The 12,524-nt window shown below is 34.2% G+C and overlaps 1 protein-coding gene across 15 annotated transcripts in view; it reads left to right on the forward strand.

The window, feature by feature from the left end:
- The window catches only part of spri (Src homology 2 domain-containing protein sprint), a 613,225-nt gene that overhangs the window by 551,910 nt on the left and 48,791 nt on the right, over window positions 1-12,524 (forward strand). The window lies entirely within an intron of this gene.

The raw sequence follows: 12,524 nt of genomic DNA on the forward strand, positions 1-12,524 counted from the left end.
ATGTGCTATTTTAGCGTAGATACAACCCAAAAGGTATGTTGTTCTATTTTGTACCAATTGGCACGTAGCGTAGACACAATCCAATTAATGCACTCAAATGATAGTGCTGCCAATGTACAAACACCCTAACGTATGCAACAGAAACGTTAAATTTACAATTTTCAACTGTTCAAAATATAGCCGTAAACTTTGACACAACCCAAGATGTTCTGTTCATTTAAACGTATGCTACACAAATTTGTCGTTTTTATGGTAATCGCAGGAATAGTTTTATAATTCGAATGCCTTTTTTGGATTGTTGATACGCAGCGCATCATCTTGTGATAAATAGTAAAACATACCTAGTTTTGCGTCTACTTTTTATTAGAAAGAACATTGTCGACAATGTTTTGTAGTATTGGCGGCACTGGCAAGGTGCTCCCATTCTCATATCTACTGTACTTGTAACTGTCTTGTACAGAGTGATTTCTGTCTGCCTTGAGGTGGATTGGGTTTTATAGCGTGTACTTAAATCAAAGTAGCATTTGTTGGCCAATAATAGTTTTCTTGTCTCAAAACTGCCACAGTCTTAAATAAGGATGTGCCGAGATCTTGTATTAGTTAGATGAAAATCTGATCTATGGTGAATTTGCCGAATTCAAAATAATGCGAGTAATAAGAGCGATGTACGAGAATGCAGAACTCTCAGTTGTTCTCTACGGGAACATAAGCGTTTCTCACCAACGCGGAAGTAAAGCAAGAATGTCCTCTGTAGGGGTCTACTGTTCATAATAGTACTGAATGAAATAATGTATGAAGACTGCTTTCAGAGAAAGGGCATAACATGGAGTCTCTTACGACAACTCGACGACTTAGATCAATGACGAACACGAAGAGAGCATTTGTATGGTGAATCGTACGAAAACGTAAAGCCGAAAGCTCATCTTGTTCATTTATGATTTAGATTATGCGGCTGATTACTATCTTAGCTCTCACAAGATATCCAACATGTAGGCAAAATTAGAAAACCTGGAGAGACTAGTTCTCAACGTTGGACTTAAAATTAACATCAAGAAAACTAAGATCGTGAGAATTGACAACACCAGTACAGAAACCATTATTCTACAAGGCCACGCAATTTAATGTTTCAATAGCTTCTGCTGTATAGGAAACACTTTAATAAGGAATGGTAGTGCACAAACGGACGTAATCAATGTGCTAAACAAAGCGAGAGCAGTATTCAGACGACTGAAAGGTGTATGGAGAAGCTCATATGCATATCCTGGAAAGCCAAGCTTCAAACAATTGAGGCATGGGAACAAATAGATTCTGCAAAGGTAGAGGTAGGTTATGCAAGTTATTATGTCCCAACTGCATAAGTAACATAGATCTGTGGAACTTAACGATCGTACTTTTGTTGTTACGTTATGACACATGTGAACCTTGGCCGCTTGCTACATGAAAATTATCCCAGTCGACACAAAAGATGAATGACTTCTGCTGATTTCAAAATAATAAATAAGGTTTCATGATCGAATGCCAACGAGAAAATTATTAAAAATTAAAGTGATCTTCGCCCTAACAAGCAAATTTTCAAATCAAGAGCGGGCTGAGCCTAGCTGGGGTTTGAACCCACGTCGTCGAAAAAACATAGGCGTGTTGTCGCGGCGTGTTGGCGTTCTGGTCCAAACTCATAAGTTCCAAAGGCTGCGCTAAAAAGTGTTTGTCATGGAAAACATATAGATTGAACGGACAAATATCCGTCGCTGTAAAATACATTGCATTTGAGAAATTAAAGTTCGATGACGGTCTGATGAGCTGCCTAAACCAACATCGAAAGCAGGTCACATAATTTGGTGGTTGTGTGGGTTCGAATATTCGGCTCAACTTCAATGAGAAAATAAATAAAAATTAAAATGATCTTCGCCCTAACCGACAAAATTTCAAATAAAAACACTTGCGTTTAACACGATGCTTGAATCTGCAGTCGCACTGTCTATTAGCCTCATAACGTTATCGAATGTTTCCTTATGTAGACTAAGTTTTGCATTAAAATCCCCTTATACGATCTGAATGTCATGGCTGAGACATCGGTCGTATGTTACCTCTAGACGATCGTGAAATATATGTTTTTTTTTTTGCTGTATTCATATTTTGCAAAAGATAGGAAATTGCAAAAGATCCTTAATATTGCCTTATTTACTATAACACCATCTATATTTGAAGTTTATCATCATTATTTTAGAGCGAGATCTCTAAAAAGATGCATTAATGATTCTTTTATGCAGAATATTTAGATAATATATCTGTTTGCTTACTTTTCTACTACAAAATTATTTTGTTACTTCTCGTGAGCGAGAAAGATCTTTTTTTCTTTATTGTGTCCTTGTAACCAACGTTTTTACATATTTTCAAATTTGTAAAAGAAAAAGATATTAAAAACCTACAAAACTTTTAGATTCTTGCAGTTTATGGAACACGACTGTATTTTCCATTTAATATCTATCTACCTTTCTCCTAGAAAGAGAATCAATTTTTCAAATGCAAGTGTATTAAAAAGTTCATTACTTTTATTTTTGTTTTCATTTCCAAATTCCTTGTTTTTTTTTTTTTTTTTGTAACCATAATGAATGGAAACCACATAGCGTTTTCCATGGTTTCATGGGTATTAATTCATTGCTGTTTGTGGCAGCACAATATGTAGCTGCTGATGTTGTTGTTAAGACGATAAGCCTATTAGAGTAATCCCTAAGAGGATGTCTAGGGGTTTCGCTCTGCAATGATGGGTCGGCTAAATGATGTTGATGGACGCTATGAACTTGAGTAAATTTGTGGTGCTGTGCGTTCATTAATTAACTTGTATACCTTGCAATTTGTCTGAATAACTTTTCAACTTGAAATTTGTTGTTTTCTAAACTAATTATAAGAAATAATTGGGAGACTTTAAGTATAGCAAAATTGATTTATTTATTTTTAATTTTTTTTGTGTAGCACTTACATAAAAATTGCATGAAATATCAAGGACTAAATAAATTTTATCAAATAAGTATATATATATATATATATATATATATATATATCACGAATATTGTCAATTATTTTTCAATAAAAATCAACATTTTTCAAAATAGAGGTCCATTTACCGGTCATAAAATTGCATAAAAATTTGTGGTGGATCAAAACTTTACGAGTAATCAATGAGAATAAAATCATACAGTTCGGTATTATAGTTTCGATGCACATATTTTGGTCAAAAAAATTATTTTTTGATTAATTCTCTTTCGAGTTTGACAAAATATTTTTTACATGCATTATGTAGTAGAAAATATTGGAAAAATCTGCAGGAATACTTCCTTCATTTTGCTTAAATTTCCCAATAAAATAGACGGATTTTGCTTTATAGACATTCATTTTAAAGCTTTCCCATTGAGGAAGATAATTGGTTTGCGGAGGATATATCTCAAGGCTTCTGAAATGAAAATAGAGGTCAAATAACCCATTTTAATTTATATGCATTTTAAATATATGTAAATCGCATAATTATCAAAATCATTTTGTCCGCATGTGATTTTCATGTACAGCAAGTCCATATCTTTTAAGTTGTCTATATTTTTCGAAATTTATTTGGAGGCTAAGGTGTAGCATCGGCTGCATCTTAGCATTAAAAAACCTATACAATATCGCTAATTTGCGCAAAGTGCATACAATTTTTGTCCGCATCCGATTTCAGTGTTTATCATGAACATCTATATCGATGTAAATCTATTTCAAGGCGATCAATCAAGAACCGTGGATGTAGCACCACACACTATTTATTGGGATAAAATGAATGTAGCTCCCTTTTCAGCGAAGTTTTCAAATCTCTGTTTCCGCAAAAATAAAGATTCTGTACTAGTTTTTTCTTTGCAGTGGAAACGAACCGCAGAAAACGCGATAAAATACGCGATATTTTCAAAAACAATTTTAGGTGATTTTCCTACTTTGGAATCTCTCGTAACTAGCGTTTTAGTAGATGGATTTTCACGGGGAATGACGTATTGGATCCGGAACGTAAAAAACCAAAATGTGCAATGGAGTACGAGGTATTCCAATCACAATTGCAAATATTAGATCCGAAAAATATAATTTTTAGATAAATGTTCGCACAAAATTTCCTCATTTGGATGCAGATTTCTATGAAGCTGCGTAGACGACATTCATGACACATATATCAAATAACTCAGAATCGCGAGTTCTACAATCCTATATATGATTTTTTGAAAAATCTGTTTGCGGAATAAAATTAGAAGAAAATTTCAAAAAACGCTGTAAATCTGGCTTCAAAATGTCAGCATCATTTAATGGTAGAAGCAGATCAAATATTGAAAAGAAATATATTAGTGAGATTATCCTTATTTAGTTGGCTTCTTACTTTACTGTGATAGGAAAATCGTGAGAAATGTGGTTTACTCACAAATCGACAGAAAACAAAAAAAGACAAGTTGGCTTCAACCCATTTTTACCCATTTTTAACATAAATATAGCCACAGCTTCCGCGCAAATTAATTTTATCCAAAAATATTTAATTTGTGTAATATACAATCACAAGTCGCGTGTTCTAAAAGGGTAAACCTTGGCTTCAGCTATATTAAATTTTCAAAAATATTGGTGATATATCGACAAAAATTTCTAAAATCGTCTTTTCCATTTCAAAAAAATCAAAAAAAAATGTTGATACTACATCTATGATTTTTGGTACATAGATTAAGAAAAAAATCGTCATTCCAAATCTGTTTTCGTTACCAACTTTGATTGTTGCGCGCAAAAGATATGACCGTTTTAATTATGCTAATTAGAAAAAATTCTAAAAAAATCGCGGCTTAATATAGTAAGCTGTTATATCCAATTGTCGTTAACTGAATTCGCACCCTTTGAGAATATGCAAAAAAAAATTCAAAAAGTTTCAATGGATTCGCGAAAAATTAAATTTGTTAAATAATTTCACGTATTTACAAACATATTATTGAAACAATAGCGCTTATACTTACAAAAAAATATATAAAAAAATTATAGCAGCATCCAGACATTGTGAGGAATAAAATGAAACCTAAGTCGTGAAGTTTGGAGTTATAGTATTCGTCAGGGACGTAGCCAGGATTTCATTTCGGGGGGGGCCCACCTGACAAAAATTTTGAAAGTTCATGTTAGCGAAAATGCCATATTTAGCAAAGATGCAAACCTTATTTTAGACTTATTCTACTGATGAAATAATTTTCAATACTATTTTTTAGTTCATATGGCGCAAGACTTCTTGGCCAATTTTATCTTTCAGAACTTTTTTGACAATATCTCACAGTTAATATATGGTCAAAACAATGAATATATTAATAATGCAATATATTTTTCGGCGGATCATTTATCAAATAATTCACAACTACAGTGAATGTTATGAAATTCAGTGATATCACTTCGGTAAGGCCAAAAGAAAGCGAATACAATGGAAAACCTTAGAAATATCATAACATTTAAATTTCAAAAATCTTAACATTAAAATTTTCAAAAATATGCAAACTTCCGATGTCTACATATCGCAAAGAATTTCTGAAGGCCGAGAACTAATGCTGAGCAATAGTTAATCTATCCATCAAGAAATTCTAGCACCTAATAGCGGTTATGTAAATGACAAATTCTGTCGCCAAATCGTACATCTGTGAATAGACTAATTTTGGCGTCTAATCGTCCGACTTCACTTATAGAAATTCTGGATCTTCTCATAAATTTATCAGGAACAAGGGAATCTCTGGAATCCAGTCGTTTAAAATGATGTTATGTCGCCCAATCCAAGGTCTATACATGTATACATTCTTTTAGCAAAAATCCATAACCACAATTTTTCCCAATCTACATTTTTTATACTCTCAGTCTTTAGCCAAAATGTGCCTCATCGAAATAATGGATTTAGGGCCAAAAGGTGTTTGGAAGAAATCTGTTTCAGAAAACTTGGAGTCGACTTAGCTATGTCCGTTCGTCTGGGTAGCCAACTGGGGAGCATGATAATTCTCAAACAGATCAACAGATTCGGTCCAAAATTTGGCCTTCGTGATATTTTGATCTATCTACTCTTTCGGCAAACTTCCGCAGAGTATTTCAAAAATTTTCAGCGAAGTGCACTTTAAGACCTCTATGGATAAGCTGTGTAAGCTTAAGACCTCAATGGTCATGGCTTCACTTCCTTTATGCTAATAATTAGTTATAAGTAAATCTATATATATAAATGAGCTTGGTGATAAGTGATTGACTGACTGACTGACTGACTGACTGACTCATCATCAACGCCCAGCCAAAACGGCTAAAGCTAGGAGCTTGATATTTTACCAGTGGGTAACTGTTGATGCAAATGTGCGAGATAAGGCCGGGTTTTAGAAAATTCGTCCTGGAACCACAAAAAATAACAACAACAAAAATCCTTATTTTTCATTATTATTACGTACTTGTGCACTTAGTTGGCCCTCTGCAAGACATGTGTCAAATTAACAATGCTATAACTTCATGATACCGTAAACGATCACACATAATTTCAAATTTTGTAGTTTACTTCTAGGCGCACTTATTTTACCGTAAACCACTAAATAATAGAAAGACAAGACATTTGTTATCTTCCATTGCAACAGATGTCGTGAATAACTAAATGTTTGCAAATCAATGAAAGTGCAATAAAATTGTGCATACTACCACTATTTATTTGCAATTAAGAATTTTATCGTATATGGAGATGTACAGTCATAACTATTCAATTTCAAAATCTGTAATTTGAAGAAATCGATAACTAATTAATGAAATCAATAATAGGCCCCAGGAATATAGGAATTTGGTATGGAAATCAAGGTTGGGAAGTGGTGCTTCTAAAAGGAAATGGTTTGGAAAATTACCAATCATGTGTACGAAAAGTATTAAATGGTACTAAATTTAGTACAATTTAGATTTGGGTGAACGTAAAGAGCTGGAAACTTGAAATTTGGAATTAATGTTACTGTTGTAGTGTAGGATTGAGATATGAGGGTAGTTTTGGAAATTCGTGCTTATGTGTATGAAAAGTACTAAATGGTACTAAATTTGATACAATGGGGATTTGGGTGAACGGATAATAGCTGGAATCTCGATATTTGGAATTGAGATTACAGGTGGGGTGTAGGATTGAGGTAGTTTTGAAAATTCGTACTTATGGGTACGAAAAGTACTAAATGGTACTAAATTTAGTACAATTTGGATTTGAATGAACGGATAGAGCTGGAAACCTGAAATTTGGAATTAATATTACTGTTGAAGTGTAGGATTGAGATATGAGGGTAGTTTTGGAAATTAGTACTTATGTGTACGAAAAGTACTAAATAGTACTAAATTTGGTACAATAGGGATTTGGGTGAACGGATAGAGCTGGAATCCTGATATTTGGAATTGAGATTACTGTTGGAGTGTAGGATTGAAGAACTTTTGGAAATTCGTACTTATGTGTATGAAAAGTACTAAATGGTACTAAATTTGATACAATGGGGATTTGGGTGAACGGATAAAAGCTGGAATCTCGAAATTTGGAATTGAGATTACTGGTGGGGTGTAGGATTGAGGTAGTTTTGAAAATTCGTACTTATGGGTACGAAAAGTACTAAATGGTACTAAATTTAGTGCAATTTGGATTTGGGTGAACGTATGTATGTAGCTGGAAACCTGAAATTTGGAATTAAGATTACTGTGAAGTGTAGGACTGAGATATGAGGGTGGTTTTGGATATTCGTACTTATGTGTTCGAAAAGTATTTATTTGGTACAATAGGGATTCGAGTGAACGGACAGAGCTGGAATCCTGAAATTTGAAATTGAGATTATTGTTGGAGCATAGGATTGGGGAAATTTTGGAAATTCGTATTTATGTGTACGAATAGTACTAAATGGTACTAAATTTAGTACAATTTAGATTTGGGTGAAAGGAAAGAGCTGGAAACCTGAAATTTGGAATTAATATTACTGTTGAAGTGTAGGATTGAGATATGAGGGTGGTTTTGGAAAGTACTAAATGGAACTAAATTTTGTGTAATGGGTATTTGGGTGAACGGATAGCTCTGGAATCTCGAAATTTGGAACTGAGATTACTGGTGGAGTTTAGTATTGTGGAAGTTTTGGAAATTCGTACATAGGGTACGAAAAATACTAAATGGTACTAAATTTAGTGCAATTTGGATTTGGGTGAACGGATAGAGCTGGATTCCTGAAATTTGGAATTGATATTACTGTTGGAGTGTAGGACTGGGGAAGTTTTGGAAATTCTTACTTATGTTAATGAGAAGTACTAAATTTGGGACAATGGGGATTTGGGTGAACGGATATAGTTGCAATCTCGAAATTTGGAATTGAGATTACTGGTGGGGTGTAGAATTGAGGTAGTTTTGAAAATTCGTACTTATGGGTACGAAAAGTACTAAATGGTACTAAATTTAGTGTAATTTGGATTTGGGTGAACGTATGTATGTAGCTGGAAACCTGAAATTTGGAATTAAGATTACTGTGAAGTGTAGGACTGAGATATGAGGGTGGTTTTGGAAAGTCGTACTTATGTGTTCGAAAAGTACTAAATTTGGTACAATAGGGATTCGAGTGAACGGACAGAGATGGAATCCTGAAATTTGAAATTGAGATTATTGTTGGAGCATAGGATTGGGAAAATTTTGGAAATTCGTATTTATGTGTACGAATAGTACTAAATGGTACTAAATTTATTACAATTTGGATTTGGGTGAACGGATAGAACTGGAATCCTGAATTTTAAGTATTTTAATTTTATTTATTTTAATTTAAAGTATGAATTTTAGTAAACGGAAAGAGTTAGAATTTGAAACCCGTTCGCGGTAGGCTATAGAGTAGAATTTGGATTTGGGTGACGGATAGTGTTTGAGTCCTGAAATTTGAAATTAGGATAACTATTGGAGTGTAGGACTGAGGTAGTAAGGGTACGAAAATTACTAAGTGGTACTACCTGTGATACAATTTGGAATCCTGGAATTCGGTCAGACTGCTGTTGGAGTATAAGATTGAGATGGAAGTAGTTTTTGAAATTCGTACTTATGGGTACGAAATGTACCAAATGGTACAACTTGGATTTGAGTGCACGGATTGCGCTGGAATCCTGTTATTTGGAATTATGGTTACTGTTTAAGTGAAGGATTAAGGTTGTTTTGGAAAATCGAATTGTACAGAATTTGGTACAATTTGTTTTTGTGTAAAGGGGTTTTTGGAAATTCGTCGTAGAAAGGTACGAAAAGTGCTAAAGTGTACTAAATATGGAATCCATTGTATTAGGCAAACGCGAAGAGCTAGAATTCTGAAATTTTGAACGAGTGGTCATTGGTGGAGAGTTAGGAAGATGTACCAAAGGGTATTTAGAAACTCGACCTATAAGTGTACGAAAAGTACTAAAAGTTTCTAAATTTGGTACCAATTGCATATTTTTAATGGATAAAGCTAGAATCTTCAAATTTGGTATGGGAATCAAGGTTGGGAAATGGCGTTGAAATAAGGATATGGTTTTGGAAGTTCGTTTTTATGATTACGAGCAGTAATAAATTTGGATTTGGGTGAACGGATAGAGATGGAATCCTAAAGTTTTGAATTAAGATTACTGTAGGGGTGTAGGATTGAGATAGTTTTGGAAATTCGTACCTTTGGGTACGAAAAGTACTAAATGGTACTAAATTTGGTACAATTTGGATTTGGATGAACGGAACTAAGATTACTGCCGGACAGTAGAATTGAGGTAGTTTGGAAATTCGTACTTATGGGTACGAAAACCACTAAATTTGGTACAATTTGAATTTTAGTAAACGGATAGTGTTGGAATTAAGATTACTGTAGGAGTGTAGTATTGAGGAAATTTTGAAAAGTCGTACGTATGGATACGAGAAGTACTAAATATGGTACAATATAGATTTGGGTGAACGTGTAGACCTGGAATCCTGAAAATTTTGTTTGGGAATGAAATGGTACTAAATTTGATACAATTTGGATTCTGGTGAATTAATAGAGCTGGAATCCTGAAATTTGGAATTACGATTACAGTCGAAGAGTAGGATTCAGGTTGTTTTGAAAAAGCAAACTTATGGTACTAAATTTAATACAATTTGTATGTAGGTGAACGGATAGCGGTGGAATCCTGCAATTTGAAAGTATGATTATTGTAGCCCTGTTGCGTTGAGGAAGTTTTGAAAATTGGTACGAAAATTCTAAATTGTTCTAAATTTTGTACAATTTTAATTTGGTTTAACGGATAGAGTTTGAATCCTGAAATTTGGAAGTAAGATTACTACTAAAGTGATGGATTGAGGTAGTTTTGGAAAATCTTACTTATGGATACGAAGAGTTTGACTTGATACTAAGTTTGGTACAATTTGGAATTGGACGAACGGATACAGCTGGAATCTTGAGATTTGGAAATACTGTAATTATTATGGAATTTACTGTAATTATTTTGTATTAATGTCTGTGTATGGATGAGATATATCGTCGAAATACGTACCATAAGTTTACGAAAATTATTTAATGGTACTCAATTTGTTTTTGGGTGTAGGGACAGTGCTGGAATTTTTATTTTTTGGAGTTAGGGTGTGTATTGGTGTGCAACGTTGATCTCGCTGTTAATGTGTAAGGGTGAGATACGGCTGATCTTTTTGAAAATCGATCTTTTCGAAAATCGAAAAAAGGGTACGTACAGTACTAAGATAAAAATAAATATTGATTAAAATTGGTATTAGTGCGACCAAATTTTCAGTGTTTGTCATTTCCATATTATATATTGTTTATTTGTTTTTTATATGCTTTCCGCATACGAAGTAGCGGGCATTTTGCTAGTATAAAATAAATTAATAAATACATAACTCTCTGGAAACGCTTTGCTTTTTTGCAACAAGTGTTCTCGGGGCTTCTACTACTACCGTACAAGTTTTTCAGAAGTTTTCCAGGGAAAATGGCCCGAAAGCTGTAAAGATCACCTAAGGCAATCATGTGTAGTGGCTAGTGCACACGACAACTTTCGAACCGGATACTGCGTTGGTCCTAACTTTGTTTATCGCAATATTTCAGCAAGCCTTATATATACAAAATTCGAAGATGGTGCTTTTCGGTCCACTTCTTCTGGTATGTTCCCCCCAAATTTCAAGAATTTTAGCTAAAGTGGTATGCGCAAGTTTTCTTGAACGGAGCAACAGATTTCGTCCAAACTTTGGATTTAGTAATATTTTTTCCAAACTTAGTTTTTGCTCGAAAATGGGCCATGGTACCTCCCTCACAAACCTTCAAAATAGTTGTTTAAGTGCAGTTTAGAGCGGTATTAGGTTTTTCGTGGGCAAGTCCATATTTCCTGACATAAGAGTCAAAAGTTGAAAATTATACTGTGGCAAACTGAAATGACTGGTGGGCGCTATATCTTTTAAAAGGAATGACTCCCAAAATAAGATCTACTCCAAAAATGAACTATGTCGGTCCGGTCCATTTCTCCATACCTCCTCCGCAACACTTGTGATCAATGATACAAATCCCTATTTTTTTTGCAAGTTCATACGTCCGAAATGGCTACAAATTTCTGAAAAGCTCCTAATTCATAGTTTTTGGGTTTAAGGATTTTGGCTGTGTAGCGGCTATTCGATCTCTCTAAAGATGAAAGTTTCAATTCACACAGGATCAGGGTATATTCCTGTCTGCAAAATCGAGTGGTACTTGTTGAGATGTTGACGAAGAAGAACCTGTTTCCGATCAGTTTTTAGATTTCGTTTGTCGTAACAAGGTCCTTTACCGAAGCAGTAAAAATTAACATTTCTAGAAATGAGCATCCATTGAAAGTACTTCCCAAAATACAATTGCTGTGGGTTTCTATGACGTTTTCATCTGGTTTTATTCAAAGAGTAATCGACAGACAAATCTCTGAAGATGAAATTCATTGTAATTTTGAAATATTGAAAATAATATGTAATAAATCAATATATATAAAGTAGAAAAATGTTTGTACGTTTGTTTGTTTATGGACTCAAAAACCGCTGAACTGATCTTCCTGAAAAAGAGTATATCACTACATGGCCTGAAAGTAACATAGGCTATAAAAATTTCTGAAATTCAGCGTTGATCCGGAGATATAGCCTCAGAATCGGAGGTACCCCCAAAAAATTTAGATTTTTTATGCAAATATCTATAGAACGTAACAGATAATGTCTCCAAATTTTGGATGTGTGCAGGAATTTGGTCTAGAAATAAATCGGTCTAAAATGGTCTAGAATTGAAATCGGTTCAGATTGGGATATACTACTTACTTAGCTGGCCCATTACAGAACATTTGTTCTATAGGCCGAACTAAGAAAAGATCTCCAATTCTCTCTATTTGTTGCTTCGCTTTCTGGAATACCACGCCTTTTCATCTCATCATCCACTTGTTTGCGCCATCTACTCCTTGGCCTGCCAATTCTGCGTGCACCGCCAAGCGGTACGTGTTTATACACCTTTTTAGCGGGGTCATCACTCATTCTTATGATA

The sequence above is a fragment of the Musca autumnalis genome, unplaced genomic scaffold, assembly GCF_047663935.1.
Source record: "Musca autumnalis isolate F117 unplaced genomic scaffold, ASM4766393v1 scaffold_3, whole genome shotgun sequence".
Taxonomy (NCBI): Eukaryota; Metazoa; Arthropoda; class Insecta; order Diptera; family Muscidae; genus Musca; species Musca autumnalis.